Here is a 21352-nt window from a genome sequence, read left to right as displayed (position 1 = left end):
ATGGGCGTTGGCGAAATTCCGAGTCGATTTATACGGCAGGCCGATTCTTTTATTGCCGCCCACCGCGCGCTCTGCTGGCGGTCCTCCGTCAAAAAGATATTCCTTAATATTGATAATTTCCCTCAACACTGATATTCGGCTCTTTATGAATCTGGCCGCCTACATCGTGATGAATATTGCGCTTCCCGCTATTCTGTCGACTACCATAACGACGCTGATGTGCACACCATCCAGCCCGTGTCTGACTTGGCTTGCATTGGTGACGAACCGAAGCGATACTTCCTGCGAGCGATCATCGAAGGTGCGATATATTTTGCCTGACATGCTTCCATTTGTCAATTCGCGTTCCAGGATGGCATCTTGTACCGCTGGTATTTCCGCCATGACCAACCTGACACTCTTATTTTTGTCGCTAAAGATTTACGCCGGAGTGTTCTCAGTGATCTCCATGATACATCAGTGCGGGTAACTCGATGTATCTGCTACCTACGAATGTGTCCGCAGTCGTTTCGTTTAGCCAGGCCTTGCAAACTAATCTGCCGTGGCAGCTCGCCAGTCATGTCAACATCATCAAACGCACCCGCCGCTATCTGCTTGTTCCATTCGCTGGCCTTCCCTACAGAACCGTTTTTCTTGCGCTATGCTGAACTTGCTAGGGCCTCTTCCCACATTCATTTGAGGACACAAACTAGCAGCCGTGGCTAATCATTAAGCAATGTGGTCCCTCGATCCCCGCTGACGAGTTCTGCAAGTGAGGTTGCGTTGTTTCTACTATCTCATGTTACCTTACTTCAGAATTGCTTAATGACCGCGGGTGTAAATCTTTGTCCGAAGTAATAGTCCACATTCTCAATCTTGATCTACTGAAACTGAACTAACCGATTTTATCATCCCCATAGGAATCGCCACACGGAGCGCTTGAACCGCACTTTCACATGTATGCTGGCTATGTATTGTAGGGGTTGGAGGACGGACTCCGGGATGAAAACCAAACTTGGTAGGGTTTATTTTACATTAAATACAGACAGGTGAGAGTCAAGTAACAGTCGTACAGTCATTACGGGCCGGCAGCAACTCGGGCGCTGCGGCCCGCGGCAAGAAGTTCGAGAGAGGTGAATCAGGGAATCAGGGAAATGCTCTGGTCTCTTTGGAATGCTTCTTATAAACCCTTCGAGCACTGGAAGTCGCGTCATGTTTGACCAATGGGATAGTCCGCTCAGATGACGCCATTTTCGGCCAATCGTTGGCGCCCGTGTCGCGGTGTCACACCCGGCGGCTCTCTGCGGTCTTGCCTCGCTGACTTGCAATGCACTTCTTCTAAGGTGGAGAAGGGGGGGCGCTCATGCTCCATTGTACGAGGGCCCACCTGCTCCCGGTGGTACGGCTCCGCAGTGGGGGCAAATGCCTTCTTCAAAGGCGAAGAGGGGTGACGATTGGGCTCTATTGTCCGATGGCCCCTTCTAATCCCGGCGGCGTACGAACTTGTTTGCAAGTGTCCTGCCTCAGGAATGTGGCACCCCTGCTTCTGCATTCCTCAATTAGCTGTGCTGCGATTCGAAGTGGTTTGGGGAACTCGAAGTAGCCTCAGGAAACGGCGCCATATCTAACAGTATGTTCTGGCAGATAACCGGATGGCGACGAGGTTATAAGAGGTTTATTGCAGTTGGTAGTGGTAGAGCATCGCACGCGAAACGCGAAGGTTGTGGATTCGGTTCCCACCTGCGGCAAGTTGTTTTTTCATCCACTTTAATTTGCACTCATTTATCGTTTCTGTATTTAATTTATTAGGCGCAAGTGATTTCCCCTATGTTGTCCTTGGTGTCAGTGTTTCTTGGCTTCTTATATGACTAATAAAAATGGGGCCCTCGGTTAACCCCCTCTCTTCTCGTTCGAGTAAAAATGTAGCTTACATCCCACGATGCGGGAAGCTTTCTTCCCATTGAGGCCTTCCCAGTTCAAGCCGCAGCAGCCCGATTTCAACATCTTCATGATAGTTAGAATTACCATACTTAAGTATGGTCACTCTAACCATCATGAATAACTAATTAGTCATTCTAGTACGGGTGAATATGAGTTCTCAAAGGCTAGTTGGAAATGGTTCTGATTTTTAGGTAAGGCGCCTGCAAACGCAACTTCGCACGCATAGTATGTTTGATAAATTGCCTAAGGACGTTTCTGACAAATTTACCGAATGAACCCTACACGCTATTTACACGTATGTGCTGCGTGCAAATGATCTTTTTTTCTGTGTATTTCGTGTGTATACCGTTTGACCGCACGCTCCGTGTCAGTTGCAAATGAAATTAATTTGTACTGCACGAATGTGTGTTCTAGTCGCAGTTTCTAAAATATTAATGTTGTCGTTGCACATAGAACACAAGAACGTGTAAATATATATTCTTATGCCGAACTCATCAGGAAAAACTGGATAAGTCACCCGCCTTTGCATCACGTAAGCAGGCTACAACTGTTGACAAATGTCGTCTCAGTTGGCGCGGCAGCTGAATTCAGGAGCTCATCAACACATCAAATGCTCCGATTTTGGCGCTTTCTCTGGCCCAATATACACTGCCGAGTCATGTAGTAGGCAAACATGAAATATTAAGACTGCAGATTAAGCACGTAACTTTTGGTCTTACAAAAGGAATCGAGCAGCCAAATATTGGTGTATCTGAATGTTAGAGCCAATTTTCATCCGGCGAGGGCACGTTTGGTTCAGCGCAGATTCCAAATATCAAAGAGCAACACTTAGCTTTGTAATCGTGGAATGGAAAGTATCGCTCGGCAGCTGGTCTTTGCAACGAAACGATAGGACCAACTAAAGTGCACATATTTTCCGTATTGTTTATGTCTAAAATCTGCATGCGAAACGTGTCAGGTAATTCACCAATAATGTTAAGTCTTCCGCAATTTTACTTCAACACTCACATTATAGTCTCAGGTGACACAACATTGTTTTGCTCCGTTAAAATAAATACCTTAAGTAGTATTCGTAAGAATCTACCACATATTCTGCCTCGGAAAGCATTTTAGGAAGCGCTGTCATCATTTGCCAAAAACATGGCCAAGAAACTTCCGCGACACGCGGTCCGATAAAGAAAAGCAGCCTCTGCAGAAAAGGCTGCTTCTCAAATATATGCAAGTTCGCATTGCGCAAACGTCAGCATTCTCCGCAAGACATGCCTTTACCGAAGTAAGAAGTTTCAGAAGTGGTACATATTATAATATATCCTCCCCATCCAGCGAGAAGACGTTCTCTCTGAGTTCGTTACTGCCAATGTGTTGGCATGCGTTCGGTAAAATTCACGTACGAAAGGAATCATTTACCGTTGTCCTACAGTAGAACTTCATTTCATTTTAGTAGCTTACAGACCACTAAGAAAAGATGTACTACACAGGAACAAAGTAAACACGTTTTACAGGTATTTTACCGTATCTTGGGTTGGTCGCTCTCTTGCGCTTTGTGGCACATTGACGGGCGATTCGATATTTGCCGGGTTGAGACGGGGCTCTCGAAACACGTTCAGCTGGTTCCATCGGTGCAATCGTATCGGGTGGAAAATGCTACGAGGCACTCAGCCTGCTTCGTCGGAGCAGCTCCGAGATCTTGGCGAGCTCCGATAACGTGGCACCCGGAAATTCTGTTTATTGGGTGGTGACCGCAGAAGTCGTTATCTCTTTCGGGTTCCTGGTGAAGCACGGGGTATAGCGTCGTGCAGCGACGGCGATGGGAACGCCGTAACGCCAAAGAACAGCAAAAGCAAGCATCCGAACCAAGCTCGTGTCCACGTCTTGGACGCTCACGCTCGCGCAGTGCTTTCCGTAGCGGATACCGGAGTGCGTCGTGCCATGCCTCACGCCACGCTTCCCGTCATGCTTCGTGCAGTGCATCCCGCCGTCGTGACTCTTCTGAGGGGAATAGCTGCGGCGCTAGGCGATCGTGCTCCCGTGACAGAGTCAACTGGGCCAACGCAGTAAAGGGCGAAGTGAAAAAGCATAAGCGCTATCTCTAGAAGCGCCACTAGTAGTCGAAGCACTCCGAGCAGCTGGCAGGCGTGGACTACCGGCGCCTGCTACAAGGAACTCGAACAACTCCGCGCAACCAATGCGGCGCTGGTAGAAATCACGCGCCAGCTTGCCCAAGAGCTATCCAAAGTCAAGAAACAACTCCGAGTAACGCGAACCCAGCCTAGCACTGACTCAGATTTCTTAGTCTGTGCTCGTATTGTGGACTTCCTCTCGTCTCAGGAACATGTTCCATAGGAACCTGTTCAGCTCTGTCACCCGAGACACCTACACCTTCCGTTATCCTGTAGGAGAACACCAAGACGCCATCACGGCAAGGCACACAATCAATGGACACAACCCAAGAAGAGCCCCAGGAGGAGAAGGCCACTAACCCGACCCCCAAGAAATGAGCTCGCGCCGAACCTAGACCCGCCGTTACCCCTGAACAGAACACCGATGCGCCATCACCCCAAAACACACAATCAACGGCCACAACCCAAGACTAGCACCGGGAGGAGAAGACCGCTGACCCAACCCTAAAGAAACGAGCACGCACCTCAACACAACACTACAAGGACGTGACCGAAATGGAAACTATGCTGGACGCCAAAATTAAAGCGCTCGCTAGAACCTTCGCCAGCACGGCTGCCGTCACCGACCAATGACTGGAGGGGCTGGAGGAGCTGATCACCATGTCCTTCCGCGCCATACAAGAGCATATCGACTTAATTGAACAGACCCTCAAACACATAGTATGCAGCCCCATTTTTGCGGCGCAATTCGCCAACCACCCATGCCTCCAAGAACAAACGTAAGTCCCAACTTCGCCACAACCACGTCCCAGCCGCAATCCACAATAGTGTCGCTACCGGGCCTTATGGTATGGCAGTGGAACTGCCATAGTTACAACAAGAGAGCAGCGCTGCAACAACACATCACCACAGCAATCAAGAAACCCGACATCATCTTGCTGCAAGAAACGGCGACGGTGACCCCCAACCTTCCTGTGTATCGCGCTCACGTTAGCCTGGTGGAGGGAAGGGGCGTCTGCACGTTCGCCCGTAAAGGGTTCACGTTCCACGAGCACCAACTCATACAGGGCAGCATCAGGGTGGAATACACCTTCACCGAAATCATCCCATGGAAACAAAGGAAAGGGAGCCTGCTTATCACCAACATCTACAGTATCTCCAAGCACCAAACACAGAAATTCAAGACCCTACTACACACAGCTAGCACCAAAGCCACACAAAACACGTTGCTGACCGGAGGGTACTTCAACGCCGCCCATCAAGCGTGTGGTTACGTGAAGGACACGGCCAAGAGAGGGACCTATCACGCGATACCCTGGACCACAACTGCGCCCTTATCACTGACCCCGCTCATCCCACCTGCATCGGCAACTCCGTAGAGCCAGACACCACACCAGACTTTACATTCATCAAGACCGACCACACAGACAAAGAAACAAGCACAACGCTGGCGTCGACCTGGGCAGCGGCCATTGCATCATGGAAATTACGATGCCCAACCATTGCCGGGGCAACAACATTTTACATAAGTGGGCGGACTGGGACGGGTTCCGTAAGGTACGCCCCACTAGAGCACAGGAAATCAGACAACGAAACCTGGACGGCGGAGCTCCATGACGTAGTGCACTCCGCCAGCAAGACCATCAAAACGGACGAGGACATCGTCACCACGGACAGCCACCCGGCCCATCTGATAGAGGAGGAAGGTTCTATATAGGCGCACTGCAAGCGGCAACGGCTGAATCGCACATTGAGATAGATGGTGGCCGACTCACACCTGCGGACGAACACCGACTGTATCCTAAGGGGTAATTTCTGCTCTGGGAAGCCGAAACGCAATGTGAAAGGCAGCGTAGACTATTGCCAATGATCTTACTTTTCTTGTGTCCGACAAGGAGGGCGGGTTTGTAGTGATGCCGAAGCAACTGTTCCAAGAGAAGGCACGTGAGGCTATATCGAAGAATTTTGTGCAAAGCATTCAACCGCCGCAAAGTTCAACAAGCACGCAATATCCCTCAGTAAAAAGGTAAATGTGGCTTATATTAAAAAAAAATAGAAGGGGCCGATAGAAACTGCTTGACTGTATTTTTAGGCGAAAACTCACAATCCAGAGGTTCCCCTACATTCGATACTCACTGAGACAGGTTCTTGGCAGTGTATTCTTTCTAAATTCCTCCAAAAATGTTTGAACCATCTTTGAATTGATGACCTCTTCAGAGTGTAGCGAGAAGAAAGGGGGTTAACCAAGGGCTGATTGTTGGCTTCTTATGATATGACTCTTCAGAGTGTGTAATTCAAAGGTTATTATTGATTGTTTCTCTTACGAAGGGAGGTCATTGCAAGCTAACTTTTCTTTTTTGATTGACATTGCAGACCTGGTTGATTCCATTGCTCAAAGTGATATTTTAGCGTCAGTCAAGGACAGAATTGAATTGTCGGGAACTGTGGGCTTCCAAAACGATGCGGGTATTTCTATGAAAATTTTTTAACGCTCTTACAGTTTTATCTTTCTGCTAGCTGCTTTTGTAAATTTTTAGCTTGGTAGATTCATCCAGTGGGAGAGAGTGTGCATAGGCTCATGCATCGGCCACGTTCTAAGTGAATTATTGCCTTTTAGGTACGTAGATGACTTTCTGCTGGTCGCGCAGACTGGTCAAGGTGTTTGGAACGAGGCGATAGTCCAAAGCACGTTAGCTGTTTTAAGGTCATGTGCTCAACTGACTTTCACCCATGAGCACAACTACGATGGTAGCCTACAGCTAGCTCTTCGATGTTCGTTTTTTCTTCAGCGACTCACGCACTTGTTATATGTACCAGCCAAAGTCGAAAAAAGTATAGCAAAATTTTCATCCGGCCCACTCCAAATTAGTAAAGAGAGGGACCGCCAAGACATGCTTACGCTCTGCCCAGGACAAGTCCTGCTAACACAAGGTTCATGTAAGTGCACATTTACAGGCAGTTCACCTGAGAAAGGCAGGGTTTCCTAGTGAACTTGTGGCGTCCATGGCTGAAGGTCTGACAACAGTGCTTATAGCTGGTGATCGGGCGTTGACGATTGAGCGACAAACTTATGAGCGGGCTAGATGCGTGGCACTGCCCTATATTCACCAGCTGACACACCGCCTTAAAATGCTGGCGGAGAAAGGCAATGTACGAGTACTGCTCATGGCACGGGATAAACTCGGGAAACTTTGCAAAGTTGGCAGGGGCGCCACTTGGTGGAAACGACCCTGCCCAATTGAACATGAACTGCCTTATGTGGAGTGCAGGACAAATGTGGTGTACAGAATTCCGGTGTCATGCGGATGTTGCTACATCGGTCAAACTGGCGGGTGTATCAATGTTCGACTGATGGAGCACAAGCTGCTTTTCGAGGCACCATCAAGTTCTGGGCACTTGGCGGCACATTGCAAGCGCTCTGAGAACGATTGCATGCCGCTCTTTGATAAGACTCAAGTGATTACCTCTGTCACAGAACAGAGTGAGCATGAAATACTCGAGACCTGCATTTTTCATCGGCAAAAACAGGCTTGCGTCAGCAAACTTAACATATCTTTGACGGTAAAAGATATACAATTCTTGCACAATAAGGTACCCTTGCGCATGCACTTGAGGGATTGATAAAGCACCATGTGTCTTCTTGCATATATATTTGTGTCCACCTGAGAATAAAGCCACTTAACGTCTAGCATTCGGTCTGTCTTTTTTATGTTCCTGTCCGTGTGCTTCTTTACGCGCTAGTGCGATGCCCCCTTATACGAATAAACAGCAACTTGCCCAGCTTTCTGCCTTAAATTCGCAGGGGATGTTCACGTGATCGCGCTCAATTGCTCTTGATATCACATCTAGGCGCAAGCCAGGAATCTTCGCTTTGTTAGCGAATGTTTTAGAACCACCTTTTCGTGTTTTTGTTCTGTTCGGAAACTTTTTTATTGGTTTACCACTTGCCGAAATCAATGCATCGATTCACGTTCGTAACGCACATTGAGTATTCAATCACTATTGTGGTCATGATGCTGCAATGCAAGAAATATTCTGCAGGCTATAATGTTTAGCACATCAACGTATTTCAAGGTAATCCACCGTCAACCGCCTTCATCGACTTTAGTCCTCCTTTATCCACCTTAATGCACCCTAATCCTATATAATGCACCTTAATACACCTTAATCCACCCTCATCGACCTTAATTTTCCTTAATAAACCTTATTAGCGCTGTGCACGGGCTCGGGCCGGCTCGAAAGCCCGGACTCAGCCCGGCCGGCCCGCGGGTCGGGCTCGGGCAATTTGGAGATTCTCTTACTCGGGCTTGGGCCGGGCATGGGCCAAGCTTTCTATGTCACGGATGGACCGGTCGGGCTCCCTGATCTCGACTGCGTACCTTATGCTAAAGTATGCTTGTCATCTCGCGTGTAGGTACAGCAGGAAGTGCGACGTATTTTTTCAACAAAAATGGAATCTACAGGGTCGGCAGAAAAGTACAAACGCTAATAAAAGGCAAACAAAAGCTTGTGGAGGCTCGGAATGCGTTTTCAGTTCTGTGCGCACGCTGTGCACAATTGTGTGCGCACTGCATTTGTATTTAATTATGATTTTGTCACATGGAATGCAGGAGCGCAAGATTATAAGGTCATTTAAGTAAACTGTTTTTCCTGATATTGTTTCTTTTTGTGTCGCCGTCACGTTATTGCAGGTCAGGCCGGGCCCGGGCCGGGCCTTAACCCGGCCTAAGGCCGAGCTGGGCGAGGCCGGGCAAACTCAAGCTTCTTTAGCGTCCGGCCGGACCGGTCCGCCCGTAGTAGTGTAGGGCCCAGGCAGGGTTCGGGCTCAGGATTGCGGCCTGTGCACAGCTCTACACCTTATTCCTCCCTAATACACCTTACTCCATCATAATACAATCACTAGTGAAGAAGTAACTAACATTTCTATTCAGTAATCATCTCTTATACGCGGCTGGACATGCTTTTGTTCTCTTCCGGCGTTCTTTGGATCACGTGATATTTCCTATATCCCACAGCTCGACCTTGAAACACAGGCTCGCCTAATTAGCCACACGCAGAGGGATGTGCCACAAGCAATACTAGTTCAGACGCACAAGGTAAAGCATCTCATCCTGTGGTAGAAAAATTGTCTGCAGTACTGAACTCGCCTAAAAGTTCCTTTTACATGAGCATACCCCGTTCATACGGCTTTGGGAAATAACCAACCTCCACATCAACGTTGCCCTCAGCATGATTGACGGGGTTATCAGCATTTCTCGAAAGATTCAACACAATTAGACGGTGCAACTGGCCCAAAATAACATGCATCCATTGAATGCTGCGGCCCGTCCGCGGCAGTCGAGGAGAATCGTGGAGGAAACCGGCGCGGCGAGGAAAGTGTCGCTACTTTGAAATTATCAAGGGGCTTAAGGCCATCGAAGCGGTGGAGTTTCCGAGGCCGGGTAAACAAGAGATGGCAGCGCCGGCGCTTGCGTCGCGCAAGCGGATACCTTTGCCGCGCACCACGCTATCGGTGATTTCGGCCATTTCTCAGCCAGCCGAGTCCGCCTGAGTCACTTGCGTTTCGTGAGATAGCAATAGCGTGACCTAGAACGTGGGCTCGTCATCACTCGCAGGTAACGTGTGTTGTCTTCGACTGTTCATGACTGTTCGCCACTTTTGGTATTGCGCAGTGATGCGCAAGGATAACAGATAGTCATTTAGGTGCATTTATAAAAATCAAAGCAACCTTTAAAATATCTGTATATACCGAGAGTTGATGACAGTGTAACGGCAGTCAGTGTGTCCACACGCACACAGCACACGGGAATAAACGGATTGAAACAGCCCCTGGTTGCGAGGCTCATGGTTTGGTCGTCACTCACTGTGCATTCACCCGTGCTGGAGCTGGCTGTGACGACGACACGTACATGCCCCGTTCAGCACGGTTCTCGGGCTCGGCACGCTCAGGAGCCGCAGGGGCAGCAGTTAGGGGACGGCTTGCTCCACACGGCCTCGCTGTCTGGCTCGGACGCCGCTCGCGACCGACGTGCTACCGTCGTACGCCCAGCACGGCCTTGGAGCCTAGCTCCTACGCCACTCGCAATCCACGTGTGGCAGTCGCACGTGAGGAACGCGTCTAGCACAGCAACATCTGTTCCAGACTGAAACGCTGCTCGGCAAAGCTCAGGTGCGGCAGCTCAGGGACCCGCGGCCCTCGGGTCAGCTAGCGTCTCGCGCAGAGGCAGCAGGAGCCTCTGTTCTTCGGACGTCCTCGTCCGCGATCGGCTCCGCGATCCTCAGCACCTTACCACGGACGTCTCGCTTGGCAGGAACCCTCACCTCGTTGAGCCCAGGCGCTCGCAACTGCTGTTCGCTTGGTTCGAACACTGCGAGAACACGGCTCGTGCTGCCGCGCTGGTACACCCGTTCCTTTCTTCTTCACGGAGCTTGGGTGGCCGCTCCGATCTTCTAGTGGCACCTAGCGTCACTTACATATGACATGTCTCAAGGTGAAAGACAAGCGCGGTCATTCCGTTTCCCGGAGACATGCATCCTAGTTACTGAAGCAGACGACAGCTAGTAGGCGGCAGACGACGGAAGCGAGAAGCGTGTTCGACAGAATAATCGCACGCTGTTAGGATTGGGGGCTCAATTCCATCGCTCGTAATCAGCTGTCAAGATTGGAGTCGGGCATGAATTAGATGGTAGCTGGCCCATGCCGTCGTCCAGCTTATCCACGCTGAGGCCGTTGTTGAAGGGAATGACTGCTTCTCATCGAGAACCAGGAATATTGGTTTATTTACAGTATCTACATAAGGATGTTGCAGTTCATCAGTCTAGCATGACTGTGAGAGAAAGTGCACTGAGGAACCGCACAACAGCGGTTTATAAACGCTCGGTCCTCCCTCGATCCCAAGGTGAGGGAAACGTTCGACCAGTCATCGTAAAAGAGTCGCCTCTCTGCGCGAGGGATTACACACACTTCCTTGCGCGAGGTTCACGGTCCTGAACCGACGTCAAGCGGACTTCGTAGAACTCGGGGCTTACATCAGGAAAGGCGCCTTTTATTCCCCGAGCTGACCCCCACGGCGCAGCCGGTTGCCCAGTGTCTTGCGTTTTGAACGGCGCGTGGGAAGGACCTCGAACTGCTTTTCCTCGGGGACTCCCCCGCTCGCGGCAGACCGGGTAGGCGGTGTCGTGTTCCGGCATAAAGCCTGCTTCGTCGAACTCGTCTTGGCTCCAGCGATGGAGAGTCGAGGACGCGCGCATTGTTCTCCACACAGGGTCGACTTAGTGACGCCGTGGCTAGAGGTTTGCGGTAGCATTCCAGGAAAGTTGACGCCGCTGTCGCAACTGGCTGGCAAAACTTCCACCTCAGCTGGACCGTTCTTAGCAGCGCTATGAGCTTGCTGCTTTATTTTTACTCATTATAGCTAAGCTGTTTTGCTTTATCAAAAACATGAGATTCATTGCTTATATTACAGTTGCTTAGGCGAAACGTCAAATTTGCGTCACCTTACGAAAGCATTGAGTTTCGCACTACAGAACCTAGAGGGAAAACTGGCGCCACCATCCATGGATGCTTCCTTAGGGGCGCTGTGCGGTCATGGGAGTTACGGTATATGTGTCTGTTGGGCTTGTGTTGGCTAGTGTTGTAAGAGGATTCATGTAAATCTTGGATATGGCTACGCAAATAACGCGTTCTTAAAGTACAATCTTCATTAATTTTCCATTCACGCATATTGCATCATTACTCACCTACAATACTTGGCGGAGCGAAGAAAAGCAAGAACAAACGACAACCTGTTTCAAAGTGAGAATTTTGTGAGTTTTAATGCTTCGCATTGGTGTTTATTATGAGGTTGGTGATATGTCGCGCCCTGGTACACAAAAGAACTGTATGGTGAACATAGAAAGATGGAACGTTTATTGTTGGGTACGCGCGGTTTTATATATAGGAGGGCCATGACGCGCATATCACGTGCCTAGAGTCCCGGATGCTTTCTCGCGTTTTCAGCTGACGACACATCATCTTCTCCCCACTACAGATTGAGGCACACAGGAACTCTGCGTTGTCGAATTGACTTCCGGATTTATGCCTCTGGGTCTGGAGCTTTGACCATCGGCACAGCCTCCAGGTCCGACTCTGACGACTCATGTCCTTGTGCAGCCCCGCCGGATGGTACATGCACACCGTTGTCTCTAGGCTATTGATATTGTTCCGTCTGTTCATCACTCACGGTTTCTGCAGGAGCTTCTCGTTGTCCTACTTGGTCCCAATGTCTCCGCTGAATCACCTGCTGTGTATCTACTGCGACCAATCTTACTCGCTCTTGTTCCCTCACTGTCGCAGGTATCCATTTCGCTCTAGTCCAGCTTCGCGTCCACACACGTTGACCCTCTTCCCATTTTTGTGCACTCGTGTTCTGCTCCACTGTATCCGTTGCGTGCATGTTTGGTGTGATGGAGTCGGTCTTCGTCCTTATTTGGTACCCAAGTAGCAACTCTGCAGGAGACTTTACTTCTCTTCCTACGGTGCGACGGTGAGCACACTAGAATCTGGCCACCCGTGTCTCTAGTTTCATCTGGTCTGTTTTCTTGTGTCCTTATCTGACTGTGCGAACCGCCCTTTCCGCCATGCCATAGGACTGTGTATGATATGGAGCCGTTTTGAAATTATGTATGCAATTCTGCTTCTCGATGTCCCAGAAGAAAGTAACTGTGGCCTATTTTCGGTGACTATGGTTTTGGGAAGACCTAATCTTGCAGAGATGACTGATGGGGCATCCACAGTGGTTTCTCACGTGGCTGTGTTCATAGGAAACGCTTCGATTCACTTAGTTGCTGCATATACCACGACTGATATCGCGTGCCCCTCCCATGGTCCGGCGAAGCCTGGATGCAGGCGGCTCCACCTTTCATTGTTGACTGGTCACAGTACGGGCGTATATGCTGTATGGGCGTGGATGCGGCTTCCATACAGACTGAACATGCGTGTAAAAGGCGTTCAATTTCAGCATCCACATTTGGGAACCAAGATAGGGGACATGGCTGTTTTCATAGCAGCCATCCCTGAGTGACTCTCCTGTAACGCATTTAAGACGGGTCGGACGGAGCTGCTGATATTACAATACGGTGTCCCCAGACAATCAGCTCCTGCGTAAGCGTCAGTTGCTGTCTTTTGTTGAAGCATGGTTGGTATTGCACTTGATACTTGACGTTGGGCCAGCCTTTAACAATCCAGCGCCTGACTTGCTGCAAGGTAGCATCGGAGCCAGTGAGCTGTAGTAGTTTTCGAGCTGTTATGGCTTCGTTTGCTAAGGAAGCAGTGTTGCCTACATAAATGTAATTTTATGTAGGCAACAAAAGTTTACCGGCATGCACACAACTAAGAAACATTCAGAAGTCAAAAGGTAGTTCATAAACAAAACAACAGGGTAACACAGAAGCCTTAAACTAACTGTTGTTTGAAAGAGACAGGGCTCTTGCTATCTGCCTGTCCAGGTAGGTACGAAACGGCTATTTGATTTCCTCAGTAGTTTTACTGACACTTCACCTGCGTTATTACCTATAACAGTCACACGTGAACGGTGGGTGATAAGAGTGACAAACATCGAGTAGAAAGCATAGCTTCAAAATAGCACACCTTATTTTATTACGCAATGCTGCAAGCCACTGCCTTAAACCATGATCACAATAGCTGAGATGTTCTGCAGATGCAAATAATAATAAAATCAACGTCTGATTCATATGCCTCGATCAAAAAAGAAATTTGGCTGTTGTAATATAGGCCTATGTTTGCCGTGCAACATGGAGTACAACTAGGCGAGTACATTCAAGAACAGAAACAATGCAATCAGGTTCTCGCGAAGAACGACTTACTAAACTGTATCTAGAAAAAAGTCTTCTCACAAGTGAATATCTGCTCAATTATCAAATACAACAGTCGCGCACTCAATCGCGCTGCCCACCACACATCGACATACATTACACACGTAAACTGCGGAAATGCACATGTACGGAAGAGTTTCTTGCCGGGAAACTACCAAACCAGCAATAACTTTCTCCGTTTACGTAAATTTTTGCCCTTTCAGCCGAACAGTCAGCGGTGGTAACGCAAACTTCACTGCACAACAAAGTAAGCGATAAGAACACGTTTCGGAGCAACTCTCGGGAAACTGATTGTTAATAATGCACAGTAACATGAACAACTTAAGATCCGAAAGGGCTCTGTTCGCGCTGCACAAAGCTTATCAGATGAACCACAAGCTAAAAGCTACAAAAATGCGCACAAGCGTCAGACAGGCTTACCTTTGACGATGTGAAGTCATCAGAAGCTTCTTTGTCTCGCAGGCACCGCGGAACCAAAGCTCTTTGCGGCACGCACACTGTCGAATTGCCCACGAACTGCACCAGAAGAAAGCGCAACTTTCAACAAATTCATCCAGACACCGCGATTCCAAGCCATAGTACCACGTTTTTCACAAGAGAACGCGGACAGGTGAATACAAAGGCAGCTCGCAAGGGCGCTGTAGTACACACTGGCGTATCGCAGAAAACCTATGGCAAAATAACAGCGTTACGAGTCCGGAGGTTTCGTGATGGTGAATGCACAGACTAGGGACCACATCTTATTTAGGCACTTCCAAAATATGGTTAAATTACCCTCATTCTGCAACGACCACTCATGCCCATAAACGTGGTCCCGCGGCCCCGCTCAGTATAACGTCCAGTACTTTTACCGGTCAGACGCGTCACGCTGCGCCAGAGCCGCACTGTTGGTAACAAATGAATGTAGCCTCCGAAATCGACGTTCGCTTCTGGAGAATGCCGCTTGCGAAAGCACGGTCTTCGGGATCTAGTTCTTTATTTTACATACACGAGGTCTTAGCTGGAAAGAAGGCTGGTGTTTAAACACTATTTATTTCCATCAAAGTACCTGGGTGTGCTGTCGCTTTTACCAAGCATATAGAGGGATTTCAGGTGGACTAGGCGCGAACATTCGCTGGCGGACACGAGCCAATCAGCGCGCAGCATGTGCAGCTCCATCTGCTTCCAAAGGCGTACCACGTCTACGGGTAACTGCGAGACCCGGCGAGCAGAAACTGCTGATCACCGCCTATGTACACGCTTCTTGCGGCGCTAAGTGTTGTGTTTAGTAGACTATGCGACCACATCTTGAATCAGCGGTAAATATTTCTTTCTACGGTATCGAAAAAGGGTGGCAAAACGTGACGATGGCTCGTTTGCTACGGCAGCTGCAGCTTTGGCGGAAGTGAAATAGGTGTGCTGCTTGCATGCACGCGCAAACAAATAAAAAGGGCCATGCTCTGTATAGAACTTTCACTACACAGCCCACTTACAGTTACAAATTATTCAGTTGTGCACCCAAGCAAGCATTTGCGGGATCCGCGCTGCCGTACTACTAACCCTGCTAATGTCGACAGAGCAATCACACGTACTTTTCTAAAGAAATGCACCACTACGAGCGGCCGTAGGCTCTGCATTTGGTAGTGGGCGATCTTTAGTGCATTGGATTATTTTCGTAAAGTAAGAGAGGGAAGGCATAATAACAAGACTGGAAGTCCGAAAAGGTCAAGCTCTCCCCCCTCCCATGCTATTCACCTGCAGATGCCAGGAAATACTATATCTTACAGGTACATTATCTATCTCTAGCATGTCTTAACAGATAATCATTGTGTGCACTCTATATTACCTGGATGTGCACTCGAAGGAGTGCAGAGCTAGGTAACATAGAGAGCACATACAGGTAACACCCTGCCGTAAACACAAAGGACACATACTGCAGGAAAGATTAAGTTTCAATTCAATTCAATTCTTTATATGCAGACATAAACATACACAAATACCAAAACTGGTTGGACCCACAGCCACAGGCTAGTTGCGGGTCCAATGAAAAATGAGTAACAATCGCAAGTACAAAGCAAGCAAGATACATCACGTGCATACACATATTTGTCGCATACCATTAAAGTGCACGAGCATAGATAATGAAATACGAAACAGTGAAAAGCATTTCATACTGTTAAACATTTTTAAGTAAACACATGATAGATTAGTTAGATGGATTTCAGGTAAGTTCCTGCATAATTATTAACATACATTAATAATCTCGACAAAATTGAAACACTAGTTAGATATGTTCAGCAGGTTTCAGCGAGTTAGTAAAGAAAAGAAAGGACATCAAGATCGTTCACATTGAAAATCATTATTGAGGCTAAACAAGTAGTTCTTAAGCACGGATGTAAAATTAATTACTTGTGTTATTTCTGCTGGTAGTTTATTTCAAATGTTATACCCTGAAATCTATAGCAAACGTTGTCCGTAAATATTTTTAGTTGGAGGGAGATTAAAATTACCGCACGTTTGATTTCTGGTCACACGAAAAGATGAGTAAAATATAGAAACATGAAAAGGCAGGTTGTTTTTAACAATGTTGAAGACACATGTGGTAATTTTTAATTCGTGAATCTTATCAAACGGCAATACATTCATTTTATTAAATGAAGTCAGACTTTGTTTATCGCAACATGAATGGGTAATTATTCTCAGGGCACGCTTTTGAAGTTTGCATACAAGTTCAAGATAAGTTTTGTGTGTCCTACCCCATTATTCATTACAATATGTGATATGGCTATGGATGAGTGCAAAATATAAAATACGTAGTGTGTTATTATCAAGATTATGCCATGCTTGTGGGAGGGCATAGCATCCTGATGGGAGCTATTCACAAACTGCGCTTGTTTGTTCTCGCCAGGGCAGATAGCAGTCGAAAATCACGCCAAGATATTGAAACGAGTTGACTTCGTCAGTTGGAAAATCGCTTACTTCTAAATCTAACGATTAACAGGCAATGTAGTGTTACGAGTTCGAAATATCACATATTTGGCTTTATTACCATTACTCGTACCTTTGTTCACTGAATACTATTCACTTGCTTTTTTCAACTCTTCGTATGCTTTTGTTTCCCGATCACAAATTTTGTCAGCTGTTACTCAATACAAGTGTCGTCGACGTACATAAGGGCGTCACTTTTACCAAAAATAGGTGGGAAGTCGTTAATATATAATAAAAATAAAACGGATAGAAGGACGGATCCTTGAGGGACCCGGTGCGCGTACGGTCAAGTGATTATTTAACATTGTTCATTCTGACTACTTGCACTCGTTCATAAAGGTAGTCAGTAAAAAGATCTAATGAGCAAGCGCGAAAATCATATTGTTGTAGTTTGTGTAGGAGTATGCTGTGATCACCTGTATTGAAGGCTTTTTTATGTCCAGTAACACACAAGTATATTATTTTTCAAAGCTACAATAATCATTTGAAATAATATTAAAACTGCTGACGAAGTTGAATGATTCTGACGAAAGCCATGTTGCTGTGGGCACATAACCTTGTACTTATTAATAAATTTGTGGAACCGATTTGTTAGATTTTTTTTCAAACATAGTATTAATGGCATTGAGCACGGATATTGGCCTGTAATTGCAAGGGTCACCTCGGTCTCCATCTTTGAAGATAAGGATCGCCTTAGCGATCTTCAGTTGAGACGGATATCTAGAGCAGTTCACAGAATGGTAAAACAGCTAGGTGCCACAATATTGGCCCTAATATATCTATAGTCTCTGTTATCATTCGAATAGAAATACCATCTAATCCAGAGCTTTAGAGGCGGACATCTTACTATTTCCATCAGGTCTTCAAGTTGAACGGTATACATAACGAAAGTGTTAGGTACGGGACTCTGCAAGATAGGTATATTTTCTGATTTACTAAACTTTTCAGCCAGGGATGGACTGGTACAGGCGAAGTAGATGATTAAATTATCTACGTCTTTATCAGTAGTTTCGGGAAGTACAGTTAGCTTGCGTTGTTTTCCTATAATTTCGTTTTTAATTTTCCACAGCTCATTTGTGCTACCAGTGGTCTCTGTAATTAGGTGAACATAATGCGCCCTTTTACGCGATCGAGTCATAGCGACAGATTTTTTCCGCTGTGCTTTAAATTGCTGTAAGTAGTATACAATATCTTTATTAGGCGCCATTTTTCATGCTAGTATTCCTTGGCCTTATGCGTTTGTAGTATGTGCTCTGTCATACAAGGGCACATGGGTGTATCATGTTGACCCTTCGAGACCTTGCGATTACTCCTATCTACAGCGATGTTGAGGTAGGCAACTAGGTTAGTTATTTCAATGTTGATATCCTCGTTGAATATTTCACTGAATTTAACGCGAATGATTTCTTCTCGTAATACTTAGTTATCTATTTCATTGCAATGCTGTTTCCTTGGTGCTAGTTGGATGATCTAAAGCGGCAAATATAGGTAGATTATTAGACATGGGCTCTAGGTAAACGCCTCCGATAACAACCGTGTTTAGATTTGTTAATGCGTGGTCAACTAAAAACGAAGCTGCCATAGTAATACGCGTCGGCGGCGCAATTGAATTACCATAGCTTTACGATTACAACAAATAGCTATGTTCACAGTTATGTATGCTATATGTGTTTATGTTCATCTCGCCTACTATAATCACTGGTTCATTTCACTGCTTTGACAGAGCGCAGAAAATTGTTTCCAACTTATCAAGAAATGCTACGAGGTTACCGTTCGGTGGCCGATAAACTGCACCAATGATTACGCCGTACTCTAGCCGAATGAAAATAGATGCAATGTCATTGCGAATATATGTGGCCGCTACAACTTTACGACATAATATCTTTTACAAACAATGCAACGCCACCCCCGCGTTAACGTGAGTCGCCCGATGAATCATGTTCAGTTAGCTGGAAGACTGATTATTTCACTTTTCCGCAGCCACGTTTCAGTTGTTGCAATGCCCTTGAACGAATGTGCATGTAGCAACAGGAAAGCAGAAAGCACGTCTACGTTTTTATTATTACTACGCATACTGCAATGAAGAACTGATGTAGATTTTGCTCTACAAAGATTGTCAATCTGTTTGATTGAATCAGCCATTGTTAACGAATAGGGTGCGCAGTTATAAAAAATAATAAACTATATCTCGCAAGTCTACTTTACGTGTTAGATGCATTACTCCGGAGTTCTCAGATTTCCGCATTTGTATTTTCCCCTCAGAAATCCATACAAATTTCCATCCTTTCTCTCGTTATTGTTGGATGGCTTTTCCAAGCAAGATTTTGTTTTCGGGGCACAAGTGTTCGTTTATGTAAACTGGATCGCTATTCCGAAAATCCAGCGTGGCTGTATTCAGTAGCCTCTTTTGGCTGCCTTCAACAGTTTGCCACGAACTGATCTGGATCTGAACTTCACAACTACGTTTGAAGGCGCATTGTTCTTCGATGGGACGCGGTGAGCTACGTCAATGTCACCATCACAAAGCTGGACGCGCGAGGAAGATGCAATTTTTGCTATTGTTCCGTGGACATCTTAATTGTCAACCTTTGGTATACCTCTTAATTCAAGGTTATTGAGCCTGCTGTACTGCTTTAACTCAATAAGCTGCTTTGTCGTTTCTTGCCCCTCTTTGTTTAGTCCTTAGGCTCCCTTTATTGCATTCCAGGCCCTGGTTTTGCATTTAGGTAAGCTCAAGTCGAAGGCTTTTTATTTCTTTGCGGTAATCTTCAAAGTTTTCGTTCTCGTGCCCGACTGATTGGCTGATGGGATTCAGCTCAGCTTTCATGAGTTATTCGTCGCATTCATTTTGTTCATATCCTTTTTTTAGGTCCCCCATTGCTTCAACAAATTTCGAGGTCATCTCAACGAGCATCTTTAATACCTCTTTAACGCTAGCTAGCGCCATTTCAAACAAGGCTTCAGCAATATCCGACAGAGGTTGCCAGAAGCCATTGCTACAATTAACTATGCACACGTGCAAACCATAACACAGCCGGGTAAACACTATAGACACGCACTGTGGTACACTGTGGCAGCAGTGACAGCGAAACTTCAAAAGAGGTTTAAAGAGGCGAAAAAAAAGAGAATACTAACCTGCAATGTGAAGCAGGAACCATTCAGCAGATGTACCATCCATGCTGTCACTGCTGCCAAATGATGTCTCCTGCGCGCATTGTCTTATGTATAGGCTGAAAGTTGGTCATGAGGTCCTGGTGTTCAGCGCCGCTTGAACAGGAACGATCCGACTTTGCGCAGTTGCGCAGCTCAGTCGTTCGTCACCTTTATCGTAGGCCGGCTCACCAGTGATTCTGATACTGTTTTTGGGTTTTGTGAGCAGCAAACCCGCAATGTGAAGCAGGAACGGTAACAGATGTACAGTCGATGCTGTCACTGCGGCGAAATGATGTATCTCCGGAGCATTGCCGTCTTTATAGGCTGTAAGTTGGTCATGAGGTCCTGGTGTTCAACGTCGTTTGCAGGAGAATGATCCGGGTTCGCGCAGTTGCCCAGCTCAGTCGTTCGTCACCCTTATTGTAGGTCGGTTCACCAGCGATGCTGATACGGTTTTCCGGCTTTCATGGGCGGCAAATCCGCAATGTGAAGCAGGAACCGTTTAGCAGATGTACAGTCAATGCTGTCACTGTTGCCATAAAATGCTTTCTCGAGCCGTATGAAAGGATAACTAAAGATCCAGTAGATATGAAATACGTTTCCTTAAGTTTTCATGAAATACAAGGGAAGAGAAAGACCACATAGGGCACAAGAAGGAAACATACATGAAACATAAAGGTCATGGACATTTTCACAGGGGTGCCTCCTACTCAGCTGAGCAGGAGGCCCTGCGGTAGCTTCAGTGCGAAGCTTAAGTATGCTGACACCACGAGAACGGGCCATGAAAACAGTACGAAACTTTGCACAATAGGATACGCGCGCCTGTATCAACATTTGCTTTAGCTGTATGGCTGCATCCATGGTGAGGCCATAACCGCTTGTATTGTAGAAGCGCATCGTCTCGTACGTTCTAGCACGCCGGCTACCGGTCCTGCCGGAATCCTGACCCGTGTATTTCAATATAAGCGGTAAAACTGATGACACGAAATAACAGCATGTGCTGCTGAAAACTGCTTTCACTGCTCGCCAGGATTTATGTTAACGGTGCCGCTGTTGACACGCGAAGTTCCATCGCTGGCCGCTTGAAAACATGGAAAGAGTTTGACTGAGGGTGTTCAAGTAACGTGGCAGGCCATCACCCATGCTTGCGCAGGTGATTCCATGAATTGACGTCAGGAGATTCGAATAAAGTCACAGTGGAATGGATTTTACATTATATCGTTTGGGCTCTCATGTTCTTGAAGTTTTTTTGTGTGTGAATGATTGCCATTGTGCTGCTCGATGTTGTTGGAGCCGGTGTTCCCTGGCTGCCACAGTAC

The 21352-nt window shown here is 47.0% G+C and overlaps 1 protein-coding gene across 3 annotated transcripts in view; it reads left to right on the top strand.

The window, feature by feature from the left end:
* Positions 1 to 21352, top strand: part of LOC135904231 (uncharacterized) — a 121801-nt gene that overhangs the window by 66832 nt on the left and 33617 nt on the right. The gene's annotated exons all lie outside the window — the stretch shown is intronic.

The sequence above is a fragment of the Dermacentor albipictus genome, chromosome 10, assembly GCF_038994185.2.
Source record: "Dermacentor albipictus isolate Rhodes 1998 colony chromosome 10, USDA_Dalb.pri_finalv2, whole genome shotgun sequence".
NCBI lineage: Eukaryota > Metazoa > Arthropoda > Arachnida > Ixodida > Ixodidae > Dermacentor > Dermacentor albipictus.
This window is presented reverse-complemented; position numbering and strand designations above follow the sequence as displayed.